We start from the raw sequence: 16,197 nt of genomic DNA, 5'->3' as shown, positions 1-16,197 counted from the left end.
AGGGTGACTGAAGGCCCCTTGAGAACGAGGGCCTGTGATGTGGAAATTTCTGTTAATTGTCTGAAGAAAGCCTCATCTACCTCATCCTCCTGGTCTGGTGATCTGGTGCCCTCCACGACATCACCCTTGTTGCTCTCACCTCTAAGCCTAACCCAGATACTCTCAACAGGCTTTTCTCCAGTTTCATACTGGAGATCTCAGAGGTCATATTGCTCTTTTACATACAGTGCAACTCCTCCGCCTTTTTTCCCCTGCCTGTCTTCCCTGAATAGTTTATACCCATTCATGACAGTGCTCCAGTTATGTGAGTTACCCCACCAAGTCTCTGATATTGCAATCACATCATAGTTCCCTGGCTGTGCCAGGACTTCCGATTCTTCCTGTTTGTTTCCCCAAATTCTTGCATTTGTGTACAGACACCTAAGATAACTAGCCAATTGCCCTACTTTCTCTGTATGAATCAGGAGGCCTCTCCTTTTGCACCCTCATCCTTGTGCTTCCTCCTGGTATCCCACTTTCCCATTTACAACTTCCCCACTTACGCAATGATAGCGTCTGACACTACCCTGTGCATAAATGGCTATTCCTTCTCCCCACTCTCCAAAAATCTTAACTGATTTCAAGCTCTTTATCAGCTGCAAAGTGCCATTGACAATGGTTACAAAAATATGGCTCCTTACCCCACCCCCACTCCACAAGCAAAACTTCATGAGATTGTTAAAAACTGAGTGCTCCCTGTAACAGAATTTTGTAAAAGTGTGAATAGTAAAGACAAAATCATTGCACGGTGACTGCATTACAACTTGGCCACCACTCTCCACAGAACAAACACAACCCTAAAGGGATAATCCAGTGGAGGTGCCCTGTTATAATTGTCTTTAATGTGTGCAATGTGACAAGGAGAAATGACCTTTGGTTACAGGGAACATTATACTCCCAAAGCTGCCCCAAAAGCATGTTCTACTGTTCATTCATGTATTTCCAGCTGCTGTACAGGGTGTGAAGGTGTCCTTCAGCATAAGCTGATGCCATCCTCTGACTTCCTGCTATGGCAAGGTATACCCACAGAAACTTTATAGAATTAAATGATTATGCAAATGGCATTCGCCACATAGGCTTCCAAATGGTTGGGTAGGCAACAGCAACAAGATTTCAGTCTACCAATTGCATGCTCCACAACCATTCTGCAGACACGGAGTTTGTATTTTAATTCCCTTTTTGTCAGGCTATGGTTTTATTAACCCAGGTAGGAATGGATATGCGAGGTCCCCCAGAATACCAGTTGGCACAGACATACCATACAGACATCATCTTTTCTGGGGAACAAATTCCCTACTTTCCCCTTCAGGTACAATCCTGGTCTCCTCAGTTCCCTGGCATCATGATCCTTTCCACTGTTTCCCATGTTAATATTAATAAATCTGACTCCAGGGTCTACCACGCCTTACAGAATGAGTGAATAGTAACCGTTTTGGTTCACCTACTCACTTCCCCATTCTGGGGGAGGTGATCTGAGTGCCATCAATGACTCCTGCAGAGTTCAGAAACTCCATCCTCTCAAGTCCTACTATTGTTTCTGGCACTTTTCTCATGGCAATAATTACAGTGTTAAATGCCTCACAAACCAGTGGAACCATGACCCTGACACTGGTCTTTCCAGTCTCATAGTCTCCAGCTGTCTGGTGTATCGAGCTTCCTCAGAGCAATAGCCACCTGCTTCTAAAATGTTATAAGTTCTCTGAATCAAGTGTTCTGGCGCTGAAGGCTTGGTGCAAGCTCCTTTCACAGTTCCATGAATGTCTGCTTCCTCATTCAGAAATCATGAAGTCACTGCTGGTTTCCAAAACAGGTTCCAAAACCCAGGTTTCCAAAACAATGTGATCCCACCATACCATGCTGCTTCTCCTGCACCAGTAGCAATGGTCCACCCAAAGCCAGGCCATATCAATATTGGCATTCACCATATCTGTATCATCTGAGCTGAATGAATTGTCATTCTCCCTTAAGGTCAGCTGTCTCCAACATATCAGAAAGTTCTGTCCAAATTCCATCCAGCATCTCACTGATTGCCCACTCCACTACATAAACATTTGTCCTGCAATAAGGAGCAGGAGCAGAACCAGATTATCACCCCATTCCTGCATGTCTTCCACCCCGTTTGGCAGGGGATAATAATGAAGAGCAACATGATCATGAACTGCCATTGGCAAATATGTGAAGTTGGGAGACAGTAACAACAATACATAGCAGAGTAGTTCCTACAATGCCTCCCTGTCTACACAAAGCCCTGGGATACTGACTCTGATGTGGTAACATCACGTAACAACAGTGCCAGTGAGGCTGCAGGTATACATGTGTAGACAGCATTTTACCTGTGACCAGAACAGCATAATGTGGTCACATAATGTGGGCATGGGGGTGAAGTACTTGCATATGTGCACCAGTGTAGACATAGCCTTACTTACCTTTAACAAGTGTCTGTCATCTTGATATGAAACACTTAAACCACACTCTTCCAGGTACATAATGGAAAGACCAATTACTTGTCAATGCTTTGCTTTTACCCTGTTAAAGCTGCATTAAGGATCACAAGAGCTTATAAAATGATCTTAGAATCCAGTGAAAATTGGTACTCAGGTCTTTAAAGGTTGAATAATAATGGAGATTTCAGACTGCTTAAAGCAGATTTAAACATGTTTAGTCATGGTTTATTCTATTCTATTCTATTCTATTTTCTTTTTCTGTTTTTTTTTTTTTTTTTTTTCTTTTTTTGGAAGAGGAGAATTTATATATTCACTTTACTATGAAAGTTAGGTAACATCCATTCCAGAAAAGAATTCAAGGCACTAAATAGCCTTTATGGCCTTAGGCTTTATAAGCAATGTAAGCATTAATATAACATGCAGCATGAAGGGCTGAAAAACACAGCGTCTTTATGATGATATAGAGAAGAAGAATATATTAGAATAGAAAATTGAAAGCAATGGAAATATTAATATAACTAATTATGTTACAATATATACGAACTTTCATCCTCTGTACTTTGTTACTTCTATTAAAAAAGCTCTTGAACTAAAATATATGGTGGCACATTGATACATATACCCATTTGAGCATAGAAATCACTGATTAGCTGACTGTAATATCTAACAATTAGTTCTTTCTGACAGAATAATTATGATGTCACCAGCATTTCTATAGGTCAGATATATTAATTCACAGAACATTTTAAGTTTTAGTAGTGAATGGAGTGGATAAAATGTACAGAGCTGTATTTAATGCTGGTAGAACACTAAAGCATTCATAGCAGAGAAATGTGTAACGTTACACTGCCTGGAATTTGACGCTAGACAAATTCAGACTGTAAATAAGGCAAACATTTTTAGTGGTGAGAGTAATTAACTATTGGAACAATTTATCTTGGTGGATTCTCCCTCACTGACAATTTTAAAAACAAGATTGGATGATTTTCTAAAAAGACATGCTCCAGGAATTATTTTGGGGATGGTTTACAGACTGTGTTACACAGGAGGTCAGACTAGAAGATTACAATGGTCTGTCCTGACCTTTGAAACTGTGGATTTAAGGTTTTTTAAGTCAATGCTCACATTTGATGTTTGATACAAGCATAAGTTGTAACTTAATATTGACTCATGCGAATGATAAATATAAGACTTTAAATTTAATTCCTGAACATCCTTGTCATCAATTAGATTGATGTATAATTTATAAAAATTACTTCTGTTGCCTGCTTTTCTTCACGCTCTTTAATCATCCATCAGAAACATACATTTAGACAAAGATATAAGTAAATATACAATAATAATTAATAAAGCAGCACAGGCTCAAGTGAGAGTCTCTATCTCTCTATTCTTTTTTCAATTTCTAGTGGATGATTTTCTTTTTCTCCATATTTTTTGTGCTCTAAGATGCCCAAGGGTTTCTCTTTATCTACTGCTCTTCTTCGTCTGTCTTCTAGGATATTTCACTGAAAGCTTTAACCTTGGCCATCACTTATGTGGATGACACACAAATCTGCACCTCCTTTGACTCATTCTCAGATCTCTCTTTCTGCTTTATTTCTCTGTGTCAGCTTAAGCCATAGGTTCTTTTTATGTAGTGCTTTGAAGGCAGAAGTCTTCCTCCTAGCTAAAATGCCTTCGTGATCTGTCTGTACATCGTCAGTCTAATTTGCTCAAGATATTATGGTCCTGATTCTCTTCTCACTTTTCCTAGCTTTACACTTTTTTTATTCTCTCCTCTTCAGCAGAGTTATTCCAGACTTAAATCAAGAAAATGGAACAGAGTGTTAAATTAAACCCTTGGAAATTACTTGTACTCAGAGAGAAATCAGCTCAGAACACAAAGAGAGATATAAACCATGGAAAGTCTTTACTGAACTACAAGTGAAGACCAGCCAGAACTGGTTGAGCTATCCCCTAATATTCTAACTCTGTTGCTATGACAATATGCTAGGTTTTGTTGCTACAGAAACCTAGGCAACTAGGCAGGACACAAAATACACAACATATTCCTTCCCCCTTAATGAAAACGCCCATTTAACAGAACAATCACTAAACTAGGGAATAAGGGTAGACTGCCTCATTTCCTGGCTAAACCCCAGAGATTATTCTGCCCCATAAACATGGGTTTGCCCTAGCTAAAGATCCAGCTGTTGAGGAGGCCTTCTCTCTCTAGATGGATTGTGGCAGATTTCTGGTGTTCTTGTACTCGGAAGTGTTATTGGTGCAGGTCAAACAATGGGCTCAGGAGTCATAGCTCAAACAGGTGAGGATGTTGTATCTGCTTGAACAGGTGAGGGGACAGTATCTGCTACAGAGGTGGATGGAGGAGGGTAGTCAGGAACGGGTGACTCTTGACTTGTTGATATCTCACCTGCAATGGTGAGGTCAGGCAGTTCAACTGGAGATGTGGCCTTTGAACTTGTATGACCTGGCAACAACTGGTCTACATGTCGCTGCCAGGTGAAATCATTTGCAGTGTAGGAAAAAGGTCCTGTCTGGGCAATGAATGTAGTAGGGACCCATTTAGCTCCAGAAGCTTAGTTTCAAGCTAGGACAAGCTTTCCAGTACTAAAGGTTCTGTCTTTTGCTCTGATTACTTGGATTTGCTGTTGACGTTGCACAACTTGTCGTGCTTTGAAGGGTTTCAGCAGATCTAAGCAAGTGATCAGTTGTTGTCCCATCACTAGAAATGCTGGAGACGCTTTGGTTGTAGCATGAGGTGTGTTTCTGTAGGATAGTAAGAAGGTGTCCAGATGCTTTTGAATGGACAAATGTACCCATGCAGAATTTAAAGCTTTTTTTCATTGTCTGCACAAACCTTTCTTCTAATCCATTGGTGGATGGATGGTACAGTGCTGAAGTAATGTGATGTATCCCATTCGCTTTCATAAAATTTTCAAACTCTTGAGAGATGAAGTGCGGTCCATTGTCGCTCACAAGTTGTTCTGGCAGACCAAAATGACTAAAGATTTCATGCAGTCTCTGGATAGTGCTTTCAGCAGTAGTGGATGGCATTACAGAGACTTCTGGCCATTTGGAGTGGGCGTCAACAACAACCAGGAACATGCTTCCTTCAAACATGTCGGCAAAATCAACGTGAATATGCTGCCACGGGTGTTCAGGCCAGTTCCATGTGTGTAGGGGTGCCAACTGAGGTGCATTTCTCATACTCTGACATGAAGTACAAGCTCTTGCTTTCTCTTCAATGGCACTGTCCATGCCAGGCCACCAAAAGTAGCTTTCTGAAATTTCTTTCATTCACACTATTTCTCAATGACCTGAACATAGCTATTCCAACATCTGTGATCTCAGTTATGGATTAATAACTTCATCCTCCCAGACATGTAGGGACGAAGGTCGGGTGAGACATGGAGAGTCCTGTAGAGATGTTCCATGCATCACTAGGTCCATAACTTGGGACAGTACTGGATCAACGTGAGTTTCCCTCCTTACTTGAGTAGAAGGGATGGGTGTGTTCTCTACGTGTTCAAAGTAGATTTCTTTTTGGCCAATATCTTGATGTTTAATTTGTAAAGGCAGTCTTGAAAGACCATCTGCATTGCAGAGCAGAGTGGATCTCTGATATTTTATCTCATATGTGTGTGCGGAAAGCAACGATGCCTATTGTTGCATACGACTTGCAGCCAATGATGGAATGCCTGTGTGTGGTCCAAAAATAGATGTTAGACGTTGATGGTCAATGAGAAGTATGAACTTCTGTCCAAACAAGTACTGGTGAAATTTCCAAATTCTGAAAACGATTCCCAGTGCTTCACGTTCGATTTGGGCATGGTTGGTTTCTGCCTTGCTTAAAGTGCATGATGCAAATGCAATGGGTCTCTCCCCTGCAGAAGGCATAATGTGTGACACGACCGCTTCCACGCCATAAGGGGAGGCATCACAGGCCAACTGTAGTGGCAAGGATGGATCAAAATATGTCAAAACCTCTGAATTTAGCAATGCACATTTAGCCTTTTTAAATGCAACATCACAGACTTCAGTTCACTTCCAAACCTTGTTCTGGAAAAGGAGTTCATGTAGTGGTTTTAGTAGTGTTGCTAACTGTGGAATAAACTTTCCATAATATTTCAATAGCGTTAAAAAAGCGCGAAGTTAGCTTATGTTTTTGAGGAGGTGGAGCTTCCACAATAGCATTGACTTTTGCAGGAGCCTTACAAAGGCCAATAGCATCTATGGTATGTCCCAAATATTCAGCAGAGGACTGGAAGAATTCACATTTGTCTTTGCGGACTTGTAAACCATACTCTTCCAGTGTTTGTAGTGCAGCCTTCAAATTCTAAGGTGATCCTTCTCATTTTTGTCAGTGACCAGGATGCCGTCAAAATAGCCCTGGACTCCTGACAAGCCACTCAAGTTCTTATCCATAGCCCTCTGGAACACAGCTGGAGCAGATTTTATTCCAAAGGGCAAGCAACAGTATCTTTATCATGACCTTTATGTGTCTTGATAGTCAACAGCTCTTGGGACTTCTCATTGGCATGCATCTATAAATCCGCCTGACTCAGATCAAACTTGCTGAACTTTTGTCCACCAGCCAAGCCAGCAAAGAGGTCATGGAATGATTGGGGTTGCCCACTAGCTGTAGCCCATTTTTAACCATGCGCTCCAGGTCAACTTCAACTTTTGGCCTGATAGCATATGACACTGTTCTGGCTTTCAGACATTTTGGCTGGCTGTCAGGCTTAATGTTCAATTTCACAGTGATTCCCTTCATACTTCTCAGATCCTCTCCAAAAACAGCAGCATGTTTCTTTAATACAGACCTGTTTCTTCTTTAGCTATCCTGTGCACTTCTTCCCAATTCAGCTGGATCTTCCTAAGCCATGACCTTCCAATTAAGGCTGGGTAATTGCTTTCCACCACAAACAGTGGCAATTTAGCAGTCTGTCCATTGAGCTCCACCTTAACATCAGTAGTGCGCAACATGGGTACAGGTTCTCCAGTGTCTTCAAAATAATTTTTGTCGACTTTAGTGGGAGATGCTTTAGCTTCTCTGTATACACAGTGTCTGAGACCAGTGAAACTGCTGTACTGGTGTCCAGTCCCATGTGTACAGATTTACCTTCCAACAGCGGGTTACCCAGTATTCATCTGATCCAACTGCCGTGGAGTAGCATTTCTTCTTCTGACTGGGTGTCACTTTGTTCATCCTGAGTCTGCTGTAATGCATGAAGATTTTCCTTTTTGGTCTGCCAGACAGCAGCCTTCTTTTTCTCCTGCTTGCCTGTTCTGTTTGATTCTTCTTTCTTTTGTTTGCAGGCACACTCAATGTGTCCTTTTTTGCCACAGTGTCGACACACTAGGTCTTTACACTAGCATTCCGATGCATGGTGACGAGGCTTTCCACAGCGGTTACATTCCCAGCTTCTCACTGTCGTGTGGGTAGGTTCTTGTGACACTTGATGCACTGAGCTGTTGTGCTTCCTTTGCTGGCAGCTCCACAGAGACTGCAATTTCAATAACCTTCTCCAAGGTGAGCTGGGCCTCTGTCAACAGGTGCTTCTGAATTGCTTCATTGGGCAGACCACACACTAACCTATCATGCAGGGTGTCATTTAACACATCGTTACATTCACGGTGCTCAGTAAGCTTCTTCAGAGCTGCTGCAAATTGCACAATTGTTTCTCCTTCTTCTTGATTCCTTTTGTGGAACCTAAATCTCTCTGCAATTACCAGCAGTTTTAGGGAAAAATGTGCCTCCAGGATTTTCACAATGTCACTGTAAGATTTTGTCTCTGGATTATCCAGGGTTCACTAAACTGCATGTAAACTATAGGTTTTGGCTCCCACAGGACTTAAAAAAATTGGCACCTTCCTTGCATCTGTAATTTCATTTGCAATAGCAAAAAGCTGAAAACGCTCAGTATATGAATTCCATTGCTCCAAAGTCTCAGCAAAAGATCCCAGAGGCTCCATAAGTGTAGCCATTGCTGCCCTCCTTTTTTTCTTGTCTTTTAGTGTCTTTTATTCATGTGTGTTGGTGTCATTCACACACAATTACTGGTGATTTCCATTCACTATCACTGCTTTTGTTTCTTCTCTCTTCCCAGTCTGTGTGCTTGACTTTCCCTCAGCACAAAGCACAGCCTGTTTTACTTTCAGTTTCACAGTCAGTGCAAACAGCCCAGCCCCCAGAATAGCAAATGGTTTTTCTTACATTTACTTTTGCTTCTTGCCAGTGCAGCACAGGTCCGTCATCCTCGTCACCACTTTTGTTATGTTAGATCCTTGGAAATTATTTGTATTCAGAGTGATATCAGCATGGAACACAGATAGGTGTAAACCCACATAAAGTCTGTATTGAACTACAAGTGAAGACCAGCCAGAATTGGCTGAGCTATCCCCTAATATTCTAACTCTGTTGTTATGGCAACATGCTAGGCTCTGTTGCCACAGCAGCCTAGGCAGTGAGGCAGGACCCAAAATAGAGAATCAGGCTCTTTATTGGCTCTGAAAACTAGAAATCTTTGAGTCATGATTTCTCTTTAATTTTCTTTAACATTTAATATTTCTTTAATAATTAAATATATAATTAATTCATATATCTATTGTATCTAATATTTAATTTCTTGAATCTTCCTTGTGCGCTTCCCTGTAATCCCTAATGTGTTCATTACACCAATGGTCTGTGACACTTCCCAGAATCTCCATAGCTCTCCCTACATACTTCTCCTACCTCCAGCTCTGCCCCTAGCACACTTTCTCCTCTCCTTATATGAGGGCTTGCGAGGAGTTCCTCAGAAGAGGCTCTCACTCTAAATTGGTGTAGCATACACATAAAGAAGAAGCTCAACCAACTTTGTAAATTACATCCATTTATATGCCTGTAGGCCAATTTGCATTTTCTTTGATTCACAACCACTGAAAAACATAACTTGTAATCCCTGACATATTATGTATGAGTATGGCCCACTGACTTTGAGTGCAAGAGAGTCTAAGTTCATTCAGTATATACACTGAAGGAACAGAAATAGAGTGTAGCAAGAAAGTCAGCTGGAAGAAGGGTATAAGACAATGTAAGTTAATGTAAGCCAGTCACCTCTGCCTTAACTTTTACACTGAATTCTGGCTCCTTGGCATATATGTTACATACATTTAGACAACTTTACATGCCCTTGAACACTGAATGGATGTCAGTAGTATGTAGGTCTAAAAGATTTCTCACATACCAAGTTGCACATCACCTCTGAATATAAGGCTGTGTCACAAAGGGGACTCAGGCTCAGTGTTGTAACTTTTAGGTGTCCTGGAACCTGAAGAATCCACAGCTCCAAGTTAGGAGCCCTGGTTCAAGCTGGGTATTTAAGAACAGCATTCACAAAAGCCAGAAGGCTGAGAAGGGAGCTGCCTAAACTAGCCAAAAGGAAATGATGAGTAAGGTGACAGTCTCTACTCAGGATTCAGAGCCATGAATTATCTCCTGGAGTTAGGCATCTAAGCCCAGCTAGCCCTTTCTCATAAAAAAAAAAAAAAAAAAAAAAAAAAAAAAAAAAAGACAATTGCGCCATCCCCACATGCAATAGCCCATGCAATAGTTAGAACACTTAACCAGGCCGTAGGAGACCCAGCTTCCAATCCCCACTCTGCCTGATTTAGATCAGGGACTTAAATCCAGGTGCACTATAGAAGGGCTTCCAGGTCTCTCTCGATTGTTTCTGTTAAAACTATTTTATTTTATATAAAATATTTAAATACTGGGCCACGAAGAGTGAGAATGCACTAATCACTAGACAGCAGTCACTCGGAATCCAAGGTTTTAATCACTGCTCCAGTGGCAGTGAGATGCGTAAGTCCCTTTGTGAATATATCCCTTATCCTTTGGTGCCTGATTTATTTGTGCCTATTTTGACTGTTTCACTGTATGCCCAAAATATGTCAAATGGGTAATCCTGGTCTCATCCAATATCTTTATCTCTGAGATAGTGGAAATATTGTTCTTGCCTGCTGGTAAACTGTGTGGGGAAATGCTCATGCCATATACTACTGCTAACACCTAACTGCGAGCTGTATGTGTCTGACGGTTTCTGTGGAGGTATTCTATTTTTAAGCATTATCCGGTGGGGGTCCAATCTGTTTCTAACTGACCAGACATTATTGTGGTTTCCTAAGACATCAGTCCTTCTTGAGTTCCTGCAACTCCATACAGTATCACACATCCCTGTGGTCATTAGGAACAACCTGATCCTATATAATTAATAATTTTAAAGTAATTGTTTCAATATTGTTCAAGGAATTTATCATCAGTGTGTCACCTTTCATAACATGTGAACTAAACTAAATGGATGTCAAGGCCCAGCTTCCAGGCATACTGAAAAAGAAATCTCACTCATCTTGCTGCAGAGTTGTGTATGGTAATTCTAGAGGATGCACAGCTGGATTCTCCTCACCTAAGGTTCATTAACTCCTCCTTTGTCTCCCCATACAGGCTTCCATTTTCTTAAAGGAAGAGAGACTGCTGAGGTCTAGCAGCTCTTTCTTGATTCTTTAATTTGCCAATTGAACAATGATATGAGCTTCTTCTTCTGAAGCGTTTGCATATTAGCTAGTTTCCATCCTGGAAAGTGTTGAGTACCCACAATTCCTACAGAAGACAATGGGAATTGAGGGTCATCAGCACCTTTCCAGCAAAAGTCCACGACTAGGCGGAAGTACAACTAAAATCTTTAACATTTGCTTCTGTATCTCAGTTGCCATATCTGTTTAGCTCTGTAATTTTTATGAGCATCCTCAGTCCTGATGGAAAAAATTTAGTGTCAAGCTACAATTTATTATAAAATAGGCTAGAACAATTTGTTGCTGGCTAACAAAACATAGAGCAGTTAATTTTGAAAAATGCTCTTATTTTTAAGGAAGTTGTTGTTTCCTAAGATTCCTTTGACATTGCATTAGGCCACTCATACCAGCTGCCTGTCTTTCATACATATGAAATAATTTATGCTTTATAAAGAATGCTTTATAAAGAAAATAATTTAGTGAACATTTGAAAAGCTCTTGTTTTTCCTCATATTGAGTTTTTTTTTTTGTGGTATTATTACAGTTTATTTTACTGCATCTGAAAGATAATTGTATTTCTCAATATGGAATCTTTTATGTCGTGCCAGATATTCTTTCACTGCCTGAATAATTACATTTGCTATATTCCATTAAATACCTGTCTATGCCTATATACATTATGTTACTTTATCTCAGTGTCAGAACTAGACATATGTTTCAGAATGAATTCAGTTGAAATGCAAATTCGATTTTCTAGCCCTGTATACATCTCTTATTGTCAGATAACTTCAGGGACAAAAAGTTTTCTATAAAATGTCTTTAGTTCCCTTTTCTCTCACACACACAAAAGCAGTTAGGGGTTCTAATCTTAAACTATTAATTCAGTCATTACAGCCCTTTCTCTGATTGATTGATTGTTGTTGTTTTATTTAGAGATAAAGTTAGGAATTTTTTTAGGGAGAAAATAACATTTCTGAAAACAGGTTGCTTGAACAGTACTCATCTTGGTGGTGTTAGCTTGGTGCCACTTCAGTTAGTTAGTGGAAATTTTGCCATTGATTTAAATGGGAACAGGATTCAGATCCAAATCCTGAACAGTGGGGCTTTTGTAAGAAGCATTATAGTGAAACATAAAAAGAAGACAAAATTATAAGCCCTTTTAAATGAAACAAAGTAATGCCACATACTAAATTCCTAATCCTCAAAACACTCACATACATGCATAACTTTATCTGCATATATTTGTTGCATTCAATGAGACTGCACAAGTATTTGCAGAATCCAGGCATAAGAGTGAACACAGCCTGAATGTCACATCCTTATTTTGTAATTAACTGAGGACTAACTGCTACAGTCTTTGGAATGTGCACATGTTTTTTGACAAACTACTGCAGCATTTTTTTTTTAAAGTTACTTATTTGTGAATGATGGGATCCTTTTGGGGTAGTTTTCCCTAATTAACATTATATTTATGTTCTGTAATACTTGAAAGAAACATAAAATAAAATAAGTGTGATAATAAGGCTGTACAAAAATAAATAACACAAAGCACAATAGCAAATGCTGATTTTCTGCTAACCTTGCAACATAACAATCAGTTTACTTTTTGCTCTGTCCTGGTTTCTGAAGTCTGTTGAAAGAAAAAGCTGAGAGGGAGTTATGTTTTTTTGTCAGCAAAAACATTTTGCTTAGTAAAACTGAAAGTTGCACTTTACATTACAGGTAGATCATCTGAAGGTCAAAGATAAAATTAAACTTGATGAGTTATTTGGTCCCAGTTTGTGTTTTACCCTCCAACTTGGTAGTGCTCACTTGTTACATCCATGAGAAGATAGGTTAGGAAAGCCACATGCTGTGGAAAACATAAATAGTTATAATTATTTATAGCTGATAGTTCCCAAAAGGTGCTAGAAGCTGTACACTCAACAGAAGGCTATATGATTTTGTTGGTTGTTTTCTGTAGCATTAAACAGACAACCGCAATATTAATATATTACTATCAAAATATTCTTCATATTTATGAAATGATTAAGTATTATGGTAATTGAGTCCCATACATTTTTAAAGATAGATAAGAACTCAGAGGATTCCTTTATTAAAAATATCTAATAGGTAGGAGACTTAAGAGTTCGAAGTATAGACTGAAGAAAAGTTACTCCACTTCCACAATAAGATCCATCAAATTTCAGTAAGTAGAACTTCTATGTAGCTATCACCATCATCATGACAAATCCCAAAGGGATGTGGCCTTTGGATTGTGTGCCATGAGGATAGATTTCTGGCGAGGTCTTTAGGGTGGGATCACTGAGTATTAACTTTGTGATCATCACTGGCAATCTTAGTGTGCTGCCAAAACCTTTGGTTGCACATGATTGCCAGCTTTATAGAAACATTCTTTGGTAAACACTCTTCAGAATTCAATGATCTTTCATTATCACATGTCCATTCCAGGAAAGCCACCAAAACCAAATTAGTGCTGGTGGAAGCAGTAAGTTTGGGTTCCGCTTTAAATATGCTCATTTCTGATCTTGTCTTGCCATTCGATATGGAACAGCTGGCAAAAACAACAAGAATCAAAAATGTTAATGTAGTGTTCTTAAGCCTTCCTCAGTGCTCACATTTCAGTTCCATACAACACAGTTGGTATAACTGTGGTTCTATAGATTTGCAGGAAGTTTGATGTCAGACTGCCCCCACTCAAAACATAACAGCAGCTGCTGCTATATGAGGGTCCACATCTTTTGAGCATCCTCCAGCACTTGTCTGAGCCTTCCCAAATACTTGATAGTTGCCACCTACTCAATGTCCTGTTCAGACTAGTTAATTTTGAGAAGGTTGTAATCATGAGCTGATGGCTGCTTGATGGAAATGGAAAGGAAATTAGTATTATCTGGATCTAGACCATCTGACCAGATTGGCCATCAACTGCAGCACTTCATCAAACTGGGCCAACCAGACGATGTCACTGGCATAGATGAGATCTCTAAGCAGAATGGTGTTCACTCAATACCACCAAGAGCTGCCTCCTCAAGCTTATTCATCAACCAATCTATGCCCATATTGAATCTATGCCAACCAATCTATGCTCATTATGGGTAGCTAGCAACCTTGGTAATCCAGGTTGTTTCCAGCCAGTAACACAACCAAAGGTTACTCATTGTGAGATTTCCATATAATTTTGTGGATGAGATCATTCAAATACAGTTTGAGCTGTCCATCCCCGTGGTAGCAGAACCAGTACTTTGGGAATCAAACAGAATTTTCTCTGCTTTACCCTCATCCTGTGACAACCGCTGAGTCTCTGCAGATACTAGTGGAATGTGTGGGTTATCACGTAGAAACTGAGTTAGATCCACATTCTTCCTGGGTCTGGCTGGTAAAATCAAAAAGGGAGATATTGCAGCCAGTGTTGCACATAATTGTCATACCTGCTTCCCTTATAAAGCAAGCATTAGACTATTGCTCTGGAAACGATATCTTGATTCCAACAGAAAATCTTTCCAATTATTATTCTGTTTTGGATCTCACATTTTTGAGGAATTTTTGGGGTGGTAGATAGCGGCAAAGGAACTCCAGCAAAATCTAAGGTCAAAGAGACTTAGACACTCCAATCTTTTTTTTTCATTTTAGGCCTGAATATATATGGCACAAAGATTCATGCTGTTCATGGATGACAATTAGCCATCCATACATGATTCTTCCTTGCACTGAATGAAGATCAGTTGTCAATCTATTGATGTTTGTCAGCTGTTTCTGATGCCATTGGTATGAGGGATAGTTGACATACCCTGTGCACTCTTCTAACTGATCCTAAAGACTAGTATTAGGCTTATCCTCCCTGAAGACTCTCTTATCGAACTCATGAGAGTTCTGCCGTACCAACTTTCCTATTTAAGGGACCATTAAAATGATTACAGAAGAATTATGGTTTGCAGTATTGACAGTATATTAATACCCTGGTCTGTGGGGACTTGGACCAAGACTAGGGCTTCCAGGCACTACAGTAATAAATAATAATAATAATAATTAAAACCATCATATTTGACCTTGTTGGTAAGGCAGATCAGCTTACTTACTGGAGCATGGCTAGTGGCTATGTGGCTGAGGCTGAACATGAATATGGCTAAGAGTACTTACAGACTTTGGGAAAAACTGCAAGGAATGATACATTTATTATTACACCATGTTGATGGGACTTGTTTTCCATTTTTTCCTAATTTTATAAACTGAGGATCTGGTGCAGTATCTGCAATAGTGGTTGCAAAGAATTATTTTTATCATCCAACCTTGGCAAGAAATTTGTCCTTTTTTTCTTGGATGTGGACCTTGATATGATTATCCTTGCCTTTGTCACATTGAGGCTGGATTACTACAGTGTGCTCTACCTCAGCTGCTTCAGAAAACCTTCAAAAGCTACAGCTAGTGCAGAAAACAGTGGAGGTTAAACTTCAGCATGGAGACAATCCCACTAAACCACATGATGATCTCCTTGGGGTGCATTTAAGGGTAGGAAGGTGGGTCAATGCCTGCACTATCCCTATGTGCCACCCTAAGTTAGCAGGTGTCATAGCAAAGGAATACTCATGCCAGTCTGACTAATCGTCTGGCCTTGTGTCCCTGTTCTGCATTTCTCAAGTTTTACCATCCATTCACTACAATATTTGAGGCGGGTGCCTAGGAGCTGTCTATGGCATATGTGCAATCAGCTCACCAATTGGAAGGATGTATAACAGAGGGAAAACATGGAGAGCTACAGTACCCTATAATTGCTGTGTCCGATTTCTAGTTGCTATCTGTATTTGGTATGCTCCATTCAGGAGTTCTGTGTTCATATTGTCAGAACTTCTAAGTCTTCAGGATGAGAGGGGAGTTATCTTTGTAGAGAAGCAGTGAAAGGACCAACAAGCTCATGGGATAGGGATACATAGACCCCTAAACCTGATGCACTTGACTGGACATTAAAGTAACTTCTCCCATACATTTCAAAAGATACAACCAATGGGGGGCAAACCGAGATTAAGATGGATGCCAACAAGTAGAGTAAGAATGTTGAGATGATATCTGTTGAACTCTTTCTGTACATATTGCAAAAAAAAAAAATAGCTTGTGGCTACAAAATGTATGTTCATACAGAACTGATGATTAACATTATGTACAT

This window comes from Emydura macquarii, unplaced genomic scaffold (assembly GCF_026122565.2).
Source record: "Emydura macquarii macquarii isolate MOO-44397 ecotype Brisbane River unplaced genomic scaffold, CSIRO-AGI_Emac_v2 contig_2406, whole genome shotgun sequence".
Lineage (NCBI taxonomy): Eukaryota > Metazoa > Chordata > Testudines > Chelidae > Emydura > Emydura macquarii.
The sequence above is the reverse complement of the archived record's forward strand: the minus strand, read 5'-3'. Positions refer to the sequence as shown.